This window comes from Hemiscyllium ocellatum (assembly GCF_020745735.1).
Source record: "Hemiscyllium ocellatum isolate sHemOce1 chromosome 27 unlocalized genomic scaffold, sHemOce1.pat.X.cur. SUPER_27_unloc_20, whole genome shotgun sequence".
NCBI classification, from domain to species: domain Eukaryota; kingdom Metazoa; phylum Chordata; class Chondrichthyes; order Orectolobiformes; family Hemiscylliidae; genus Hemiscyllium; species Hemiscyllium ocellatum.
In genome coordinates this window covers 174,362-197,329 of record NW_026867488.1, presented here as the reverse complement: position 1 = coordinate 197,329, position 22,968 = coordinate 174,362, and the positions used below count along the sequence as shown (strand labels likewise).

At 45.1% G+C, this 22,968-nt stretch overlaps 1 non-coding gene across 1 annotated transcript; it reads left to right on the top strand.

Moving 5' to 3' along the window:
* The first annotated feature begins 5,208 nt into the window (after positions 1-5,208).
* trnan-auu (transfer RNA asparagine (anticodon AUU)) lies at positions 5,209-5,282 on the top strand. Its single transcript has one exon. It is a non-coding gene; the product is annotated as a tRNA-Asn (tRNA).
* The last annotated feature ends 17,686 nt before the right edge of the window (positions 5,283-22,968 follow it).

Here is a 22,968-nt window from a genome sequence, read left to right as displayed (position 1 = left end):
GACCAACTGATGCGTCAGCAGGGCAGAGGAATCACTGAAAGCCTTCCCACACTCAGGGCAGCAGAAGGGCCTCTTCCCCTCTGTGGACCCATTGATGCTTCAGAACCCTTTCAATTTTCACAATATCCTTCTGATAGGAGGAAGACCAGAATTGCACACAATATTCCCAAAGTGGTCTAACCAATGTCCTATACAGCTACAACATAACTTCCCAACTCCAATACAGTCAGAGGATTGGAAAAGCTCTCAAAACCCACAAAAAAACAAACAGGAAAGAATGGAGGACAAACCGAATTTTTGAGAGTCAGCTTGGAAGCATCAATGAGAAATCGGCGGACTGGGTTTATTGGGTACCCGTTCTCCTTAAATACGCTATATACGTATTTCACTTGTACTCTTCGTAGTTTCTCTGTGCTGCAGTGTGTAGTGGTTCATTAAAATAATGTCCTGATGCAGCTTCGTTTGTGGGTGTTGGGATGATTGCTTCTGTGGTTAAGTATTTGGTTTGTCTGTGTTGTTTTTCTGTAGACGCTAGTTTGAAGTTCCCCATTGACTGTTCGCTCTTCTGTGACTTCTAAGAATGGCACTTTGTTGCTGTTCTCCTCCTCTTCAAACCAGGAGCCCCCCTCAGGCCACAGTCTCACCACTTGGAACACCAATATACAGACTATTCAAAGGCATCTACTGAAGACTAAAACACCAAGTCGAAGATTCACGCCACTCCATTTACTCCATCTAAGAATTCTTGAAAATCAAAGACACTAAGATAAAAGAGGATGGAATAATGCTGTCCTTTGACATAACAACCCTGTTCACATCCATGAACATCAACGTGACCAAAGAAAACTGAAGACACTACTCGAAGAACCAAAGACACAAACACAGCACCAACTGCATCAGCAAAGATAACACTGTCAAGCTCGTGGAGCTGTGCCTTAGCTCCCACTTCATATTCAGTAACAAGCCCTTCAAACAAATATACGAAATAACCAATAACACCACCAGTATCAGGATTCGGAGCAGAAGCAATAATGCAGAGACTCGAACAAACAGCCCTTCCAACGACCCAACCCAAACTTTGTGTCCGCCACAGTGATGACACCTTTGTCATGAAAAAATGAAACAAATTAGAGGAAACCTGCAACACCATCAACAATATCCTTACTGGCATAAAATTCACAAAATAGGAGTACAACAACAAAGTGCCATTTCTAGATGTCACAGTCGAGCGAGCAGTCAATGGTAAATTCAAAACAGCCTCAACAGGAAAACTGCGCACGCCAACCAAGTACTCAGCTACAGAAGCAATCATCCCGACACATACAAACAAACTGAATCAGGACACTATTTCAACGAGCCATTACACACTGCAGCACCCAGTAACTACCAAGACTAATAAGGAACTGAACAGTGCATTTCAGGAGAGTGGGTAGCCAAAACATCCACTGAAAATTGTTTCCCTAACCGGGAATCGAAGCCAGACCACAGCAGTGAAAGCGCCGAATCCTAACCACTAAACCACCAGGGAGATATTGGCATGGGTCAACAGCTCTACTAAAGATTGCTTTCCTGCCCGGAAATCGAACACGCGCCAAGGTTGTGAGAAGGCTTCCACCAATGTCATTACTTGTATCCATTGCTCCCGATGCGGTCTCCTCTTCATTGGGGAGACTGGAGACTCCTCGCAGTCAAGTTACAATGCTTGAGGGAACATCTCCAGGATACCTGCAACAATCAACCCCATCGCCCTATGGCACAACATTTCAAACCCCCCTCCCACTCTGCCGAGGACGTGCAGGTCCTGGGCCTCCTCCATCGCCGCTCCCTCCCCACCCGATGCCTGGAGGAATAACGCCCCATCTTCCGTCAGGGATGAATTCAACCCCAGGGCATCTGTTTCCTCATTTTCCCTCCCTCACCTTACCTCAGTTCCAACCTTACAGCTCAGCGCTGTCCTCATGACCTGTCCTACCTGCCAATCTCCCTTCCCACCTATCCGCTCCACCTTCCTCTCTGATCTATCACCTCATTCCCATCACCATTCACCTATTGTGCTCTTTGCTATCTTCGGCCCAGCACCCCCCAATTTATCTCGCCACCCCTGGACGCGTCCTGCCTCTTTTCATGATAAAGGGCTTCAGCCCGAAACGTCGATTTTCCTGTTCCTCGGAAGCTGTCTGACCTGCTGCGCTTTTCCAGCACCACTTTGATCTGAACTCTGGTTTCCAGCATCTGCAGTCCTCACTTTTGCCTATCCAATAAACCCAGTGTGTCGATTTCTCATCAACAAACTGACACAAGCAGACACAACGTCTGCAGAAACCCTGGCACATTACCTTACATTAAAGACATCTGTGAAATGATGTCCAGACAACGCAACCCTCTCAGCATTAAACAGCGGCTGATGAACCTGAAATACCCTATACAAACAACCAGCAAACGAATGTTATTTACAAAATACCATACAAGGAAATATATACAAGGACTCTGCCGCACAGTTCCCTGCGGCAACAAATGCTAGGATGAGATAAAAAAGATTTTTTCAGCCAAAACGAATCGGCACTGACTGGACAGCCATTTAAAATCAACGCTGTCAGGTCAGGATAGAAGATCCAAAGGGATGTGCGGTTTTCTTATTTCCTGAAGATTTAAAAAGCTGAGACTGGGTTTGGTGTTTGCTCCCTTTCTACTCCCAGGAGCCGCAGTGGTTGGGGCGGTGAGTTGGGGAAAGTGAAATGTGCCCGTGAGCAGCGTGTGGGGCTATTTCAGCTTCCCCTCCTATGACAGCGCTGTGACGTGACTCTGATGTTCTCACGGACACTGACTGACGCCAAACAGTGAAAAGTGTCTCGTTCCTGCAGATCAGGAATTCAAACAGTATGCCGGCTTCAAACCAAATGCTTTCCATAGTCCCAACTTTGTGGAGCAGTATCTTTCACTGGCAAATAAAACACCTTTGTCCTCAGGTGGCTGCTTCATTTCGATCACGACTTCACGCCCCTCACTGTTCTAGTTTCATTTCCAAACACTTGGCTCATAGCTTCAAAAGCAGCTCTGTGGGTATCTGCTTGTTCCACCCGAACAGGCAGTGGGTTACAGATTCCCACCAGTCCCAATGTGAGTGAAATATTTCAACCCCTCCACTGATTTGCATCTTTAAAAAAAACCGTGGAGCAATCTACCTTTCCTTTTGACGACATTTCTCAAACGTATTTTGGATCAGTGGTGCTGGAAGAGCACAACAGTTCAGGCAGCATTCAACGAGCAGTGAAATCGACGTTTCGGGCAAAAGCCCTTCATCAGGAATGTAGTCGGCAGGGTTCACACCTGCGTGGGGAAACCGCAATGGATTTCATGTCTATCGCATTAACCACTCGGCCCACCAATACAGAACCACACTGACAGCTTCAGTTCCCAGGTATCTCTGCCTGTGGAGTTGAGAAAGAGTGAATCATTGCAGAGTTTGTTTGAATCCAGTCACTTCACAGGTTTCGAAAGGGTTAAATATCTGCAAATGGCGAGTCTGTGTGTTTCATCCCGAAAGATGAAATGGACGTTCAGTTAAAAACAAAAACAGAAATTGCAGAAGCAACTCAGCAGGTCAGGCAGCATCTGTGGAAAGAGAATCAGAGACAACATTTCAGAACTCTTTTTTTCCCCTTCTCCAGGTACAGCCAAACCCGCTGAGTTTCTCCAGCAGTTTCTCTTTCTGTCTCGGATTCTCAGCATCCTTAGTCCTTTACGTTAGAAATTCAATCAATTCAGAAACTCCTTTGTACTTCCTCAGTGGAGAAGATTTCCGTATGGGAAACATTTTCCTGACACCATTAAAAACGCGAAATTCGCAGCGGTAGGAGCGAAAAAAAAAACAAACACTCTGCCTATCGCTGGTCTCGAACCACCAGCCTTTTGACTAACAGCCGAACGCGCGCACTTATTGAGCCACAGAGACAGGACAGGGCACCAGGCCCGCAGTCTCTTTGAGGAAGTTACTATTCAATTCATAATTCAACCTGCCCCGCCCAGAATTACCATTGTCTTCTATCAGTTTTACTTTTACATAATAAAGCCTTGGACATTCATTGTGGAGACACCGGGGATAGTCTGATCCCACCATCTGCAGGCACATCCATGTCACGAGGAACTAGCCCTCCTACACCAGGGCCAACGCCCTTCGAGCCTTTCAGTGTTTTGCCTCTTACTGAATTTTCTCATTGACCCCGAGCCGTGAAGGGGTTTGAATTCCTGATGTGCAGAGAATTCTTTCAATGTCTCAGATCAGTTCATGTCCCGAGAATATCAGAGTCACTCTCCTGGCCTCTTAAACAAGGGGACGGTGTCTGGACTGTCTCTGCTCAGTCGGACAGTTCGTCTTTCATTCTCCTCTAATTCCACTTCCCAAAGAGTTTCTAAAGGTTCACAAAGCTGGAGACTGGGATTTCTGTTTTACTTCCTGAAAATTATTCCACCTGCTAACTTACAATATTTTGCCAAAATCTCTTCCCTATTGTAACACTTGCATCATGTCCAGGGATGAGGAATTTACATTTTGTGGAGACATTCCCAATTTGGGAATGTTCTCTTAGGAGCAAAGGTTAACTGGAGATTTCCAGGGCTGTTGGCAATGATGGAAGAAGACGTGGTGGGACTGAGCAGGTTAATGATCAGAAGAACCTATTACCACTGGCCAGGGTCAGTTACCAGAGGACAGGGTTTGAAGTTCTTTAATGGAAAGCAGCATTTGTGTAGAACAAACACAGCGAATACTGCAGAAAGCCAACGGGTCGAGCAGCATCTGTGGCAAGGTAAACAGAGCCGACGTTTTGAGTGTGCTACGGTTTTTGTTCAGAACTCAGTGATTTGCCTCTTCCCGAAGTTGGTCCAGGTCTGTGACTCAACTGGCAAACACATGGCAAGTGCAGTGACGCAATGTGGCTCCGGGCCAATGAGAAAATTCGGGAAGAGGCAAAACACTGAAAGGCTCGGAGGGCGATGGACCCGGTGTAGAAGGGCTTGTTCCTCGTGACATGGATGTGCCTGCAGATGGTGGGATCAGACTGTCCCCGGTGTCTCCACAGTGAATGTCCAAGGCGTTATTAAGGAAAAGTAAAACTGATAGACGACAATGGTAATTCTGGGCGGGGCAGGTTGAATTATGAATTGAATAGTAACTCCCTCAAAGAGAGTGGGCGGCCAGTGCTGTAACTTGTCTCTGTGGCGCAATTGGTTAGCGCGTTTGGCTATTAGCCGAAAGGTTGGTGGTTCGAGCCCCCTCAGAGGCGGAGTGTTTGCTGTTTTTTTTTTAAAAATCAGTGCATTGTTTCAATGGTGATATATTGGAATGTGGAGAAAGTGAGGACAAGAGGTGAAAGTCAAAAAATGTGGCACTGGAAAAGCGCAATAGGTCAGGCAGCATCTGAGGAGCAGGACAGTGAACTTTTCGGGCACAGGCCCTTCATCAGGAATGATGCATGGATGTACAAAGGGGTCTCAGAGTCCCCCCACACCAGTCAATGTCAGTTTTCGGGCAGATGCAGCAGGCAATGAACAAGCAAGTGATATGTTACGAAGAGGAATTGAGTTCAGAAGTGGGGTCATTGAACATATTCAAGGCAAAGTTCATCTGAGTTTTGAACAACAAAGAAGTGGATAGTTTGGGGGGGAGGTAAGAAAATGGTTCTAAGACCAGTACAGGTCAGTCACAGAGTCTCACAGCACTGAACAGACCCTTCATCCAACTAGTCCATGCTGAGTATGCTCTCAAACTAAACTCGTCCCACCTACCAGTGTTTGGCCCATAAACCTTAGAACGTTTCGTATTCATGTACTTATCCAAATGTCTTTTAAACATTGCAACTGAACATGCATAAAATCATTAGGAGTATGGATAGGATAAATAGACAAAGTCTTTTCTCTGGGGTGGGGAGTTCAGAACGAGAGAGCATGGGTTTAGTGTTAGAGGGGAAAGATACAAAAGAGATCTAAGGGGCAACTTTTTCGAGCAGGGGATGGTACGTTTATTGAATGAACTGCTAAACGAAGTGGTGAAGTCGAGTAGGATTGCAACATTTAAAAGGCATTTGGTTAGGAATATGAATAGAAAGGGTTTGGAGGGATATGGGGCCGTGTGCTGTCAGGCAGAACTAGATTGAGTTGCGATAGTTGGTCGGCATGGACAAGTTGGATCAAACAGTCTGTTTCTGTGCTGTACATCTCTATGACTCTATGACGTCCTCTGGACATTCATTCTACACTCAGACCACTCTCTTAAAAAAATCCTTGTCCTGTCTTTATAAAATCTTTCTCTACTCACCTCAAGATATTTGCTCCCGGATCCTGAAACCCCCAGCTGAGGGAAAGGACCCCTGTTGTTCACCTCATCCTTATCCCTCATGATTTTATAATCCACTATAAGGTCGCCTCTCAATCTCCTATGTCCAGTGAGAAAAGTTCCAGCCTATCCACCCTAGATGTAGGTATATTCATATCCAGTAATGAAGTGTTCAATGCTGGTGCAGGCTGGAAAGACCATGGGGTCTACTCCTGCTCCCAATTAATCCTGGCTGTTACGTTTCTCAGCCCCATTCTCCCAATTTCTCCCCGCAACTCTCAACTGCTGATACTCATCTCAGTGTTAAACATACTCAGTGACTTGGCCGCCACAGTTTTCTGTGACAATGAATTCCATATATTCACCACTCTCTGGTAAAGAAATTTCTCCTAATCTCTATTCTCCCTTTATGCTGAGGCTATGCCCATGGGTATTAGTCTCTCCTCCCAATGAAAACATCTTACCAATGTACACTCTGTCCAGGCTGTTCAATATTCTGTACGTTTCAATTAGACCACCCCCCCCCCCCCAACCGAGAGTGGGCCTGTTAATCAGCAATAATCAGACCCTTCAGGATGAGGACAGCAGGGATTAGGTTCAACAAAGTGAGAATGGAGGGAGAGTGTGTGGGATGGAGATTTTCAGCTTTCAGAGAATAAGAGAGGAAAGAAAGTTTGACGTAAATTTTTATTGATCAGATGAGCCGATGGGCCAAGGAGTGGCGGATGGAGTTTAATTTTGACAAAATGAGCTGTTGCATTTTGATGAGTCAAATCAGGGCAGGACCTATGTGGAGTGTTGCTGAACAAAGAAACCTTGGAAAGCAGCTTCATAGTTCCTTGAAAGTGGAGTTGCAAGTAGATAGGATAGCAAGGAAGGCGTTTGGTACGCTTTCCTTTATTGGTCAGAACACTGCGTATAGGAATTTAGAGGTAATGTTGTGGCTGCACAGGACATTGGAAATGCCACTTCTGGAATACCGCACTCAGTTCTGATTTCTCTGCTGTCGAAAAGGTGTTATGAAAATTGAAAGGGTTCGGAGAAGATTTAGGAGGTTGTTGCCAGAGTTAGAGGGTTGAGCTACAGGGAGAGGATGAAAAAGCTGGGGCTGTATTCCCTGGAGCGTCTGTGATCATTCGAAGTTTATAAGGAGCATGTGTAGGGTGAATAGCAGAGATCTTTTCCCCAGGATATGGGCATCCTAAAGTAGAGAGTATAAGTTTGCGGTGGGGGGGAGGGGGGGGGAGAGACTTTAAACGGACCTGAGGGGCAACATTTTCATGCAGAGGGTGATGCATGTATGGAACGAGCTGCCAGAGGAAATGGTGGAGGCTGGTACAATTACAATATTTAAAGGCATCTGGATGGGTATATGAATAGGAAGGGTTTAGAGGGTTATGGGCCAAATGCTGGCAAATGGGAAGAGATTAATTTTGGATATCTGGTTGGCATGGACGAGTTGAACGAAGGGTCTGTTTTTGTGCTGCATGACTCCAATGATCTTTGGTGAAAGCAAAAGTGTCGTTGTGAAGAGTGGACTTTCAGAAGCAGCTTTCAAAGATGTTTTACCCTTTCGAGGAGCAGAAATCTTCCATTTGTGAGATTGCAGCTGGGTGAGTGAGTGACATCCAGGACTTTGTTAGAAAGTGGGAATTCATTGCACTGTGGGGATGAAGTGTTTTAAGTTTTACCGGCAGTAAGTACAGTGTGCTGAGCGGGGAGCCTAGTGAAGGGTGAGGTAGGTTTTTGTTTAAACTGCTCATTTCTGTCAGGTTCCAACATTGTATTTCCAATGCTGTCAATCAGAAGGTGCAGTGAATCAGTAACTGGTATCGTTAGAAGCCTTACGATTTTCAGTACTGCAGGTATTGCATTGTTTCATCAGCATTGTAAAGGTCACTGGCAGCAGCAGTAGGTGTGGGCTGTATTCACTAGAAATGATTATGCATTTAGATAATACACATACAAGGGGGCAGGGTGGGAATTGTCTTTCGATTTGTGGAAGATGAGACATCCTGGGTGCTGTGATCTGGGGCAAATATAGCTGCAGTATATCATTGAATCCCTACAGTGTGGAAGCAGGCCATTCAGGCCATCGAGTCCACACGGAGCCCTCCAAAAATATACCACCCAGACACACCTCCCAACCATTCCACCATCACCATCCCATCAGGTCTTTTCTGCTGGTGGGTGAGACCAGGCCGCAAGATTAGGGGGGAGTAGAATTCGGACAGAAATGAGGAGGAGCTGGTTTTCCCAGAGGTAAGTGCATCTATGGAATTCTGTACCCAAGGAAGCAGGAAAGGCAGCTTCATCAAGACCCTGTTGAATGGGTTTTTGCCTGGTAGGGGAATTAAGGGTAGTTGGAATAATGCAAGTAGGAGGAGCTGAGGTGATTGATAGATCAGCCATGATTTTAATGAATGGCGGAGCAGGGTCGATAGGCCAAATGGCCTACTGCTTCTATTACTTTGAAACGATAATCCTGCTTTTCCCATGGCTAACCCACCTAACCTGCACATCCTGGACACTGGGCAATTTCGCATGGCCAATCAAAATCAAGGCCAAGTGAGCAATGTAGTAATGTGGAAAACAAGCATCAGAGAATGAGAGAAAGGGACAAGGAGAATAAATGTACTAGCAATCAAAACTGGATTCTAACCATCACAAAAATTAAAATTAAACCTCAGTATGTGAATGTGTGCTGCATTGTAACAAAAGCGAATTAATTGACTGCACACGTTGAAGAGGATAATTCTGATTTGAGACTCCTTGCAGAGATATGGCTTCAGAATGACAAGGATTGGATCCGGAATATCGAGGGGATACGTGGCATTCAAGTCGAGTGAGAAGCTCAATAAAGGTAGAAGGTGGGCACTGCTAATCAAAGCACTGATGACATGGTAGTCTGGTGTCAGCTCGGATTTCAGGTCCTGATTTCTCTGTCCGCTGATCTTCCTGATCCCATAGAGCTAGATGTTTTCTGTTCTCAGCTCTGCTTGATTTCTGCTGAAGCTTTGTCCCCTTTTTACACCTTCTAAAGCAATAAAATATTCTGAGCCTCCTGGAAATGACACCTTATGTATACCTCTCCTGATTTTAAAAATCCCTATAAAGTTATCTGTCAGCTTGCTCGGCTCCATTGGAAAAATGTCTCAGCTTCTTCTTAACTCAAACCCTCCATTCCCAGCAACATCCTGGTAAGGTAGGGAATAGGGAATTGTATCAAATCACGTAAATGCACTGCCTGAAACAATCTGGCTGTGTTCTTGCCTGAGATATTGAGAATCCCTGGTGGAAGTAATTACGAATGCAATAATTTTGGTCACAGAATTGGGTAATCATTTTGCAATAAAGTGATCTATCCTGATAAGGAGGTAGTGGTCATTTTTAGGGTAAGTGAAAGTTTGTAGATCAGGGAGATGAAGTTCCAAACACTTGGGACGGGCAAGAAATGGCTGTGATAAATAAGACAAAGAACTGTGGATGCTGGAAATCTGAAACAAAAACTGAGAACACTGGAAAAACTCAGCAGAACTGGAAGCATCTGTGCAGAGAAAGCAGAGTTAAAGTTTCGAGTCCAACAACTCCTTTTCAGGATTCTGAAATAGTTTGTGAGAACCCCTTAAGACATCTGCCCAGCTTTAAGACCATAATACACAGGAGCAGGATGAGGCCATTTGGCCCATCGAGTCTGCTCCACCAGTCGATCACTGCTGATATGTTTCTCCATCCCATTCTGCTGCCGTCTCCTCATAACCCTTGACCCCTTTCTCATCAAGAACCTATCTCTGTCTTAAATGCCCTCAATGACTTGGCATCCTCAACCCTTCTCCGAGTGGAAACATCATCTCCACGTCCACACTATCCAGTCATAGAGTAGCACAGCGCTGCCTGACCCATTGGGATCTCCAGCATTTATTGTTTTCAGGAAGGATTCCAGCATCTACAACAATGCGCTTCAAAATTTTGTACCCAGTTGGTTAGCTCTCCCGGGATCCCGTGAGATTTAACCTTACTCAACAATCCACTGTGTGGTACAATTAACAAAGTTCCCAGTCCTCACCTCTTTCTGCCCACAGCAGTAGCACGATAGATCAGTGATTAGAACTGCATCATAATAGCAAGGACCAGTGTTCGATTCCAGGCTTGGGGCGACTGTCTGTGTGGAGTCTGCACGTTCTCCCCGCCGTGTCTGCGTGGGTTTCCTCCGGGTGCTCTGGTTTACTCCCAAAATCTAAAAATGTTCTGGTGAATTGGCTGAACTAAACGGGCCCTCAGTGTGCATTAGTCAGGAGTAAATGTGGAATAATGGGATAGAGGAATGTGTCTGGATGGGTTACACTTTGAACAGGCGGTGTGGACTTGGTGGGCTGAATGGCGTATTTCCACATTGTAGGAATTCTACGTGGCATTCCCGCAACTCCAGAGTTTCAGAACTCTTGGCTTTTCCCGTGGACAGAGTGGGACAAGGAAACAATGTTTACACGGGACGAAGGTTTGGTGAGTGTGAAGCTAAAAGTAAACGCAGTGCATTACTTGAGCTGTTTCCCCGGTATACCAGAGGCTGAGGGTTGACCTTACCGACGTTTATCGAATCATGCGAGGCATGCATAGGGTAAATAGACAAGGTCATTTCCCTGGGATGGGAGAAGTCCAGAACAGGAGGGTAATATGTTTGGGGTGAGGGAGGCAAGTGTAAGGAATGATCTGCCGGAGGAAGTGGTGGGTGTAGCTCCAATTATAACATTTAAAAGGCAGTTGGATGGGTATATGAATAGGAAGAGTTCAGAGGAATATGGGTCAAGTACTGGTAAATGAGATGAGATTAATTTAGGCTATCTGGTCGGCACGGATGAGTTGGACCGAACGACCTGTTTCTGTGCCGTGTATCTCTATGACTCTGGCTTGCCCGTAATGTTTGCCATGCCTGTGTGTTGAGTTTCTGTCTGGTGTCGGTGCCAATGCCTTGATATCTCATTTCCCCCATCTCCCCACTTTCACCTCCCCAGATGTTAACCATTCCGTGTCTGGTTGTTTCTCAAGAAGCTGCGTTGAAGGTTCATCCTGAATTGACATATTTTCTGCTTCCCAAAAGCAGACTTACTCACTCCTAGATGTCGTGAAAGATGCTAGCTTTCAGGTAGATGTAGCCAAAATTCAGAGATGTCTATCTTGATGTTTTCACTTTTCGGTCTCTGTAAGATCCTGAATCAGTACCGTCAGGAGAATTAGTTTGAGCAGAGTGAGAATCGACGGGTGAGAGGGGGTGGGATGGTGCTTTCAATTTTGTGGAAAAAGAAAAGAATGTTCTGCAGAAAGTAGAATTGCTTGTTTAGAATTTCTAACCTGGACTGACAGTGATGATTTTTGTAATCTCTTTTTACAGATTATTTGAAGATCTGAAGACGGAAGTTTCAAAATCAATAGCTGAAAGGCTTTGCCTGAAACAGTGACTCTGCTGCTTCTCAGATGCTGCCTGATCTGCTGTGCTTTTCCAGCATTGCACTTTGACTCTGACTCTCCAGCATTGGCAGTCCTCAATTTCACGTCAGTGTCTGACAGTCACTGAATCCATCGGGATCGCAACAATTTTCGACTATGATTCTGTGAGAAGGAACCAAGATTTTTGGTCCCGATTGTTGCAGCACTCTGATTGTGGAGCCAGAAAAACTTATACAGACTGGGAGGAGGAATTCACGGCAGAGAGGTGCTGTACACGCGTTTGTGTGGAGCTGAAGCTTCAGTCATGGAGAAACTCAAGAAATCCCGCCTCGTGGAGAAGCCATGGAAGTGTGGCGAATGTGGGAAAAGCTTCTGTTTCCCTTCTGACCTGTAGACTCATGGGCGCAGTCACACCTGGGAGAGGCCGATCTCCTGCCCTGAGTGCGGGACGGGCTTCAGCAATTCCTGCCACCTGCTGGGCCATCAGTGGGTCCACATTAGGGACAGACTCTTCAGCTGCCCTGAGTGCGGGAAGGTTTTCAGCAAGTCTTCCGTACTGCAGAGGCACCAGCGGGTCCACACGGGGGATAGGCCATTCTCCTGTCTCAAGTGTGGGAAGGGTTTACCCAGGCATCCCACCTTCGGGTCCATACGGGGGAGAGGCCCTTACCCTGCCCAGAGTGCGGGAAGACCTTCTGCAATTCCTCCCACCTGCTGAGGCACCAGCGGGGCCACACCGGGGAGAGGCCCTTCAGTTGCTCCGAGTGCAGGTGGAGGTTGTCATCATTCTGCACCTTGCAGGAGCACCAGCGGGCACACCAGTGTTCCCAACAATCTGATTCTGCAGGTGAAACTAATGTGGGTCACTGCGAGGACTGAACCCCTGCCCATTCTGACAGTGCTTATAATGGGAGAGTCGGTCAGAATTTTTAGTTGTATGCCGTCGTGCACCCCCACCCCCGCATCTTTGCTTCCAATGGGCGCTGCTGCTCGTTGAGACCAGGAGCTGTTCTCTCTAGTTTTTTTCTGTCCAGTTAAAGAATTATTGGCTCTGTCTGGGAACGAGCCCCAGTATGTCAGAAATAGCTGAATACTCCAGGCTGTCCATTGGCATTCAGCAGTGACTTTGAAATTAAATTTACGGTTATGTGCCTGTGAACAACTCATCATCGAAGGATTGCCTAACAGCTTGGCAATCCATTGTTGGAAACTGTTTGCTTGAGTTGATAATTTTAAACATTTTCTTCCTTAACTTACCCCTTAAGTTTCTGTCTATGAGATGGTGGAGGACTTGATCAAAGGGCTTAAATCATTGCTATCAACTGGATTGTCTTGTTTAACTTTGCCCTCATAAATTCATGGTATTCATAATTGTTTGTTTTTGTTTAAATTATAATTGTGGTGTGCAAGATCTGTTCATCAATTGTGGTTCTCTTGATCAAACTGCTGTGGGTCACTCCCAGTACTGAGCCCCTGTGCATTCTGACAGTGGGTGTGCAGTGGGAGAGTCAGTGGGCTTTTTTGTTTTATGCCCTTGCCCCGCCTTGCCCCGCTGCCAACTTTGCTTCCATTGGGCGTTGCTGCTTGTTGAGCCCACAAGCTGCTCTCTCTAGATTCTACTATCCCATTAAAGAATTGTTGACTCTTTCTGGGAATGAGTCCCAGCCTGTAAGAAATGGCTGAATACTTTGGGGTGTCTATTCACATTCAGCAGTGACTTTTAAGTTAGATTTACAGTTACGTGTCTGTTAAAACCTCATAGTCCAAGGATTGCACAAAGGCTTGGCAATCCATTGTTGGAAACTGTTTGTTTGAATTGGTAAGTTAAAAAAAATTCTTTCTTAATTTGTCGCTTAAGTTTCTGTCTCTGAGATGGAGGGGGACTTGACCAAAGGGTTTAAATCATTGCTACTCATTAGATTATCTTCTTTAACTTTGCCCTGGAAAAGTTGCCGTGTTTATAATTATTGGGTTTTTGTTTAAATTATAATGTTGATGTGCAAGACCTGTTCTTCATCAAGTCTGGATAGGAACATTTGAGAAATGGAGGGACATTGCATGTTTTAATTTCACTGTGTTGTGAATCTGGTGACAGTGACATTCATTTGTATTGGGTTGCTTGCCCTTAGTTGTAATGGCTTTCACCCCAACTATTCACTATGGGAGTGAGTTCCAAAGTCTCACCACATTCTGAGGTTTTTCATGAAATCCTTAGTACAGAATTGGAAGGGAAAATGTTGACGAGGTCAGAATATTGAGTATTAACTGCAAAAGCCAGGAAGACGTGACAAAGTAAAACCATGACAATGTAGGGACAAATAAGGAACTTTGACAGAAATGAAGAGGTCACACGTCAGAGTTCAAGATAATGGTCGTGACAAAAAGAAAAAGTACTCTGCAGATATTGGACATTGTAATTAAGCAAGTTTCTAGATGCTGTAGTTGGTTGAATACGATAACGTAAGAGATGAAATAACCAAAACCACTAATGTAATTGGATGTCGGTAACCATAAAGCAAGTGTATACTATTGATTGATATAGGTAAATTGCGTGCAAGTAGGCCATTCAGCCCATCGAGTCAACATTGACTGACCATCCCACCCAGACCCAGTTCGTTACCCTATACCTGTAACCTTGCATCTCCCATGGTCAATCTACCTTCACCTGCACATCCTTTGGACTGTGGGAGGAGGCCAGAGCACCAGAGGAAACCCACGCAGACACAAGGGGAGAATGTGCAAACTCCACACAGACAGTCGGCCCGAGGGTGGGATCAAACCCAGGTCGCTGATGCCGTGAGGCAGCAGTGCTCACCATCGTGCCACCACCACACGTTGCTCTCTTGAGAAGTGAATTTCAAAGACTCGAGAACACTTGAGAGAAAAAAACAAAACTCTCCTATCTTAAATGAAAGGCTAGTCTCTGGCTCGAAATGAGTGGACATTACATTTACATTACATCCTCTCCAGATGTTATACAGCTCCATCATATCATCTGTTTCTTCGAAGCTCAAACTGATACAAGCCCAGCCTGACATCCCTTGTCCCTGATTATAAGTTGAGTAAATCAGCGACCGTCGACCTCACTGGCATGACACAGGATTCCCTCAATCCAAGTTGACTTTAATTGTCTAACCTCTTGACCCCCACGCCACCATGTGATCAGCCGCCACTCAGCACTGAACGAGAGCAGACGAACTGAATAGACAGCAGTGTGGTGGACATTGCATTCCCAGGGAATATTTTTCAAGTGAGAAAGTTGTTCAGCTCACATTCGGATCATTGCAGGGACGATATCTCCTGTCATTTAAATGTCTTTGATCCCAATAACCGACAAGTTTTGTTGTACATTGTTTATGTTTTATCTGTGTTTCTGTATCTGTCATTCCCATTAGGATGTGTGAATTTATTGCAAGATAATAGTCTCAGTTCTGAATTTTCCTTGAGGATTGGTGTAGAGCGTACTAAGTGTCAGTCATAATGGAAGAAGCTCTACTGTTTACAGTCGTTGTCCTGGGACTGTATGAATGGGAATGTGTAGAGGGAGTTTTACTCTGTATCTAACTCAATACTGTCTCTGTCTTGTCAGTGTTTGTTGGGGACATGTTGAGGTAGCTTCACTTTCAATTTAAGAAGAGAAGAAGCTTTATTCTGATTGTAATCCCATGCTGTCCTTATCCTGGGAGTTTTAGATAGCATATTTAATTGCAATGAATGCAGACTTGGCTGTGGGAGTGAAGGGTACTTCTACTTGAGCACACCCATCTTTGAGATTGCTGTGCTGATCAAAACAATCTCAGACCCCTTCATTCACTTTTCCAATCAACCACAGGGTGATTAGGGATGGTATAAATGCTGGCATTGTCAGCGATGCCCACACCCCATGCATGAATAAATACTTTCTGTTTAAAAGTTACATTCACGTTCCAAACCCTCTAATGTATGATTACTTACATGGAAAATTCCTGTCTGTTTGGAATATCATTTTAAAACATAGGAATGTGTCAACCATGTAGAAATATAACAAGAACAACAAATGGAGCAGGTAACAGGTAATGAGCAGGACCAGAATGCTGAGTCAGTCTGACCTCCATGGCTGAGAGAGTTCTCCCAGATGTTGAAGTTACACCAGTGCCTTTCACTCTTGCAGCTTCCCCAAACGTTTGCCCCTGATGTAAGATCATTCAATGAACCGAAGAACTAACTGTTTTTATCTCCATAGCTGTTGCCAGACTGGCTGAGTAATTCCAGCCCTTCTGCTTTATTCTTTTATGGGATTTGAGCTTCCCTATGCCAGTGTAATGAAGAACTGCAGATGCTGGAGATCTGAAACACAAAAGTGCATCAATTGCTGGAGAAACTCAATAGGACTGGCAGCACATGTGGAGAGAGAAGCAGAGTTAGCATTTCAAGTGTTGTGACCCTTCTTCACAACTGTTCTGGACGCAGGCCAGGATATTGACTCTGTTTCTTTCTGCCTCTCCACTGGTATTGCCAGACTGACTGAGTTTCTCCAGCAATTTCTGTTCAGACACTTTCACAAGGTTGATGTTTGTTATCCATCCCTCATTGCAAGGTATGTTGCTTGTGCCAATTCAGTGGGCAGTTTAAGAGTCAACCACATTGCTGTGGGTCTGGAGTCACATGTCGGTCAGATCAGAGAAGAATGGCAGTTTCCCTCCTGAAAGGACATTGGTGAACATGTGTTTTTATGACAATTGATGTCAATGCCATCGATACCATACTCAGGCTAACTTTGTGTTCCCCATTTATGATTTGAATTATTCACATCTCACCTCTTGCTGAGGTGGGATTTGAACTCAAGTTCCCTGGATTACTCATCCTGTGACATTATGTCTACACTGTTGCTTCCCATGCTTTGCTATTTTGTGTTTGCTGTTTACGTCTTTGTCCTCTGATGTTTGGGAAATTGAACCTGTTTAAAAGATTGCCCTTAACCAGCCCCTTTGACCAAGTCTTTGGTCACCTATCCTCATCTGTGCTCCGCTCTTGTGACTTCTAAAGGAATTCTCATTATGTTCACGTGAAGCACTTTGGGATAGTTAACTGTACCACAGGTATTATTTGAATGCAGCTTGTATCCCTATCTTAATATCTGAAAGTAGAGGATCATATTTTAAAGGTAGAAGAGAAAAATGAGGATGATTTCTTTTCTTTCTGAGGGTTGTGTGTCTTCCCCAAAGGCAGTGGATTCAAAATCTTTAAGGCAGAGGTAGATAGGTTCTTGATAACCAAGTGGATGAAAGATTGTCGGGATGTGTAGGAATGTAGAGTTGAGGTTGAATTCAGATCCGCCATGATCTTATTGAATGTTACAGTAGGCTCGAAGGGCCGAGTGGCCTACTCCCGCCCACTCAATGTTTCTATCAAGCAGTCTGTGTCTTCCCTCTTCTAGCTATGAACTGGGTCATTCCTTTCCAATATTGCCCCTTGTAGACAGTTAATTGAACACCAGATGGCCTCCTATGGGAGCAGGCACATTGGAGCAATTGCAGTATTTCTTGTGTTAATTTTGTTGCTTCTTACTGTTGCTGAGAATCTTCTAAATAAAAACCAAAACACTTCTATTATTATCGCACCAATGGAAGTATTGGTTTGGATGTAACATTGTTGAATTAACCATTCCCATTTTTTCCAGAATTCTGAGTTTAAAGACCTCGAGTCTGGTTTCTACCCCTGAAACAGTTCTTATCAAGGTCATACTTGACATCCTTTGTAAGGGTGATAGGGATGAACATTGCCTCGTCCACCTGCGGTCAGGCTTGTTCAGGGTTAACGACAGTACTGACCCTTTCCAAAATCGCTGTATCCTCTGGGAGGGTCTGCTTTTAGCGTCTTCCGTTCTTATTTGTTTAACCGTAGCTGATGGTGTTGACATCTATACTGATGATGTCCAACTGTACCTGAACACCACTTCTCTCCCGACTCCTCTGTCATTCATAATTTACCAATAATTTCATCTGAATGCCTGCCTAATTTCCAGTATTGGATAACCATAAGCATTCCCTTAGTTAAATATTATGCAGTGTGAAGCCATTGTTTTAGTCCCCAAGTTCGAACTGATCCCCCCCACCCCCCACCCAGTAACTCTGTTGACATCCTTCATGTCACATTTAAAACTAGGATCGATAGATTCGTGAACAGTCGGGGGACAAATAGTTACAGGAAAAGGGCAGGAACGTGGATGTGGGGAATGTCAGATCAGCCACGATCCTACTGAATGGAGGAGCAGGCTGTTGAGTGGCATTTACCTGTTCCTATTTCTTATGGTTGCCGAGCCCTTACCTCTAATGCAGGACACTGGCTTCAGTATCTGCCATTACTGAGAGTGCTGATGTTCCCTCGTGTAATATCAACAACTTAGCAGCTGCTGAAACCTCTTGCTCCTTTGTTACCTTTAAACACAATCTGCCAATGTGTTCAGGGGAGGCGATGGCCGACTTTGTTGTCACCAGACTATTCACCCAGGTAATGTTCTGGGGATTAGGTTCAAAAGCTGCCACGGCAGATGGTGGAATCTGAATCCAATATAAATCTGGAATTAAGAGTCTAATGATGAAATCGTTGTGGTTTGTTATAAAACCTTATCTGGTTTCCTGTTGTCCGAACCTGATCTACATGTGATTCAGATCCACTGTCAGCTGGTTGAATCTTCACTGCACTTTCAATTCAAACCTCCAGGCGGAGGTTCACTATAACCTCCCCACTTTTATACTCTAGTTAAAGGCCAACCTCCCATTTGGCTTCCCTATTACTCACTGAACTTGGATGAAGAGTTTATGGATGCGAGCTTCCAAATCCTCCTATTCTCTATTCCAGATTCAGCACTTTTCCTCCGGGCAAAGTGCACAGCCTCATTTTCCCACATTGTATTCCATCTGCCAAGGTTTTGCTCATTTGTTTAACCTGTCTATATCCCTCTCCAGATATTTCATGACATCCTCACCACCTGCATTCCCATCAACTGTCTCTACTGCAGTCTTGGCAATAGTACATTCACTTCACTTATCCAAGTAATTCACATCCATAATGTAAATAATTTTGGCCCCAGCACTGATCCCTGTGGCACATTGCTAGTTAAAAGTTGCGATCCTGAACATGCCCCTTATCCCTACTGTGTCATTGGTTAGCCAATCATCTATCCATACGATTAGACTGTCTCCAATATTATGTGAATATCATTGGCTCTGCCAGCAAGTCTCCCAAACTTTTCACTTCTCCTTGAAAAAGTGGTGGTGAGCTGCCTTTTAAATTGCTTCACAAATATGACGTGGTCTATAGTAAAGGTTCAGGAGCGAGTTCCAGGATTTTGATCAATAACATCGAAGTAATGCATATATGTCACAGTTGGAATGTTGTGTTCACACTTATCTCCTCTTGCTGGTTGAAGTGATGGAGTGGAAGTTGCTCTTGAAGAGCCGCCACTCACATAATCAAGTCAGACAGATCGATTGTGACCAGAGACTCTGCCATTTTGACTTCTCATCAACCTACATTCTTTCCATCCAAGTTTTAGTCACATCAAACTGCCACGCAATGCTGTTATGGCCACAGCAAACTACAATAACGTGAAGATCGCTGGGATGATTTTCTACATCCGACTGCAATATTAACACAGATCAATGTTTCCAGTTTTGTTGGAGCAAAAGACATCATATTGGTGGATAATTACAGTTAGTGCAAACACAGCTAGCCATCAATAAATATTAATCCTGTTCACTTCAATGGCCAAATTTCAATTCGGAAACTAAGTGCACTTGGCTGCTTGTAACATAGATAACATACAAAATGGCTCATAGGAGGAGAAATGGGACATTGAGGAGGAGTGAAATGCTCGCTTTCGGTCACCTCCACAATTGTTAGAAAAACAGGTTGAAAGGTGGCAGAAGTAATGGTGTGGCATAACACTTCAGACAGCGGAAAGTGGAAGACTACTTTCTAGTGGAAGAAAAAGACATTTCTTATTTCTGAAAGAACTGGGAAGAAGAGGGAATGAAATCTGGTTTGGGAGCTATTTCCTATTTGTTGAGGATGTTGCTTCATCACAGTCTTGATTTAGAGCATAAGCTTCTCATCAGGAATAAAGGGCGGCCCAAGGGGGCTGAGAGATAAATGGGAAGGACGTAGGGCTGGGGGAAAGGCGGCTGGGAGTGCAGTAGGTAGATGGAGATAGGGATTGATGGTGATAGGTCAGAGATGAGGGTGGAGCAAAAATGTGGGAAGCAAGGTGGACAGGTATGACAGGTCAAGAGGTTGGTGTAGAATTGGAAAGTTGGATCTGGGACAAGGTGGGGGAGAGGAAATGAAGAAACTGATGAAATCTACATTGATCCCATGTGCTTGGAGGGTCCCAAAGCAGAAGATGAGTTGTTTTTTCGACAAGCGTCGGGTAGCAAGAGTTTGGCAGTGGAGGAGGCCCAGGACTTGCATGTCCTTGGTGGAATGGGAGGGGGAGATAAAGTGGTCAGCCACAGGGCGTTGGTCGTTTAGTGTCAGTGACCCAGAGTTGGTCCCTGAAACGTTCCGCTTGTTGGCATCCAGTGTCCCCAATGTGGATGAGACCATATTGCGAGCAATGGACATAATCTTCTAAATAGATTGCATAAATCTTAGCCTGCCAGAGTTGAAAATTTTATTCAAATTGGATGACTGCATGAAACGGTTTGTTGGTCAGATTTGAATCATCACACCCAAATGAGACAATGCCATGAATATCAGTGAACTGCTGTTTTTGTTAAAAACCACAAGTTCTTGACATATTTTCACAACTTACACGTATTCACATCTGCACATTCAATGTCAAACTCTGACATCAGAAATGAAATTACAGCATTAATTTTGACTTACAATATTCGAACAAACAAATTAATAACACACAGTGAATACCAAATCTGATTAATGTGAAATTAAATTTGACCAAAAAAATATAAAATCAAGATTGGAGATAAGAAAGGGGGAAGGGCAGAAGGCAAGAAATGCAGCATCATAGAAGGTCCTCCTCCAGGGGGTGTATTTTACCAACTACCACTGGCTAAATATAAACACTCTGATATGATCCTCCAGTTTTAATGTAAACCATAGCCCCATACAGTAGGTACCATTTAAATGAGTTAAAAATGCAAGCCTTGAGCAAATCCAGCCTCCAGCCTTACCCCCCGCTTCTTGGAGCTTGGACCTTCCTCCAGCTGCGGGGGTAGTTGAACCCCTGGGCTCCAGCTGCCACTCCTCCACTGAAGAAGCTTTGGGAAACAGATGCAAAGGCAAGATACAGAACAGAGCACCTTTGTAAATGAAAGCAGCTTACGGAGACATCACATGGTTTTTAGCCATCGACCTCAAGGTTATCTGCCCAGCACACTCACGCAGCACTACTCTGCTTCTGTGCTCCCAGCAGCTGGATTGTGGATCAGTTTAAAGTAGGTCCTATATCTCTGACAACATCGGTACACAAGGCAGTGAAGAAAGGTTTCAGCACACTGGCCTTCATCAGTTAGGGAATTGAGTACAGATGCTGCCAAGTTATGTTGTAGTTATACAGGACGTGGATGAGGCTGCACCTGGAATATTGTGATCAGTTTTGGTCCCCTTGGTGTTCTGACTTCTGACTTCTTCAACTCTGTGTTTGTGTTGAACTTGAGGGGATACATTGTCTAACTTAGCATGATTAAACATTATCGCTCAGAGGGATTCATTTGAAACTTTTCAGGAGGTGAGCTCAACAAGATTAAAAAATTCGAAGTTACTTGGACTCTATTTTAAACTTACATCAGGACCAGTAGTCAGAGACACGTACAGCATTGAAACAAACCCTTCAGTCCAACTTGTCCATGCTGACCTGATATCCTAAATTAACCTAGTCCTAGTGGTTGTCGGGTGTAGGGGAGGCAATTGCAGTCCAGCAGAAAACAAAAACAGCCCACCTACTCTCCCACTGCACCCAGTGTCAGAACTGGCAGGAGGTTCAGTCCTGGGGGTAACCCACGGCAGCGTCACGGCGGGATCTGATTGCTGGGAGCGCTGATGCTTCCGCAAGTTGCAGGAAAACATGAATCTCTTCCACACTCGGGCAAATTGAAGGGCTTCTCCCCAGTGTGGACACACTGGTGCTTCAGCAGGGAGGAGGAATTGCTGAAGGCCTTCCCGCACTCAGGGCAGCAGAATGGCCTCCTCCGTCCACCCCCTCTCCCCCGCGTGTGGATCAGCTGGTGCATCAGCAGTGTGGAGGAGCGGGTATAGCCCTTCCCACATTCTGGGCAGGAGAACAGCTTCTCCCCGGTGTGGACGGACTAGTGCCTCAGCAGGGCTGAGAAATTGCTGAAGGCCTTCCTGCACTTAGGGCAACTGAACGACCTCTCCACCATGTGGGGCCAGCAGGTCGGAAGAAAGAGCAAAGCCCTTCCTGCACCCGCACCAATCAACCCCATCGCCCTATGGTCCAACATTTCAACACCCCCTCCCACTCTACCGAGGACATGCAGGTCCTGGGCCTCCTCCATCGCCGCTCCCTCTCCACCCGATGCCTGGAGGATGAACACCTCATCTTCCACCTCGGATAAATTCAACCCCAGGCCATCAATGCGGACTTCACCAGTTTCCTCATTTCCCCTCCCCCCACCTTACCTCAGTTCCAACCTTACAGCTCAGCGCTGTCCTCATGACCTGTCCTACCTGCCAATCTCCCTTCCCACCTATCTGCTCTACCCTCCTCTCGGACCTGTCACCTCCATCCCCAACCCCATTCACCTATTGTACTCTTTGATACCTTCGGCCAGAACCCCCCAATTTATGTCTCCACCCTGAGGCATCCTGCCTTTATTCCTGATGAAGGGTTTTTGCCAGAAACGTTGATTCTCCTGCTCCTCGGAAGCTGTCTTACCTGCTGTGATTTTCCAGCACCACTCTGATCTAAACTCTGGTGTCCAGCATCTGCAGTCCTCACTTTTGCCTACCCAATAAACCCAGTGTGCCGATTTCACATCAACAAACTGACACAAGCAGACACAACGTCTGCAGAAACCCTAGCCACTTTACTTACATTAAAGACATCTGGAAATGATGTTCAGACAACTCAACTCTCTCAACATCATGGTAGCTCACAAACCTACCAAATCACTTAAACAGCGGCTAATGAAACTGAAGTATACAAACAACCAGCAAACGAATGTAATTTA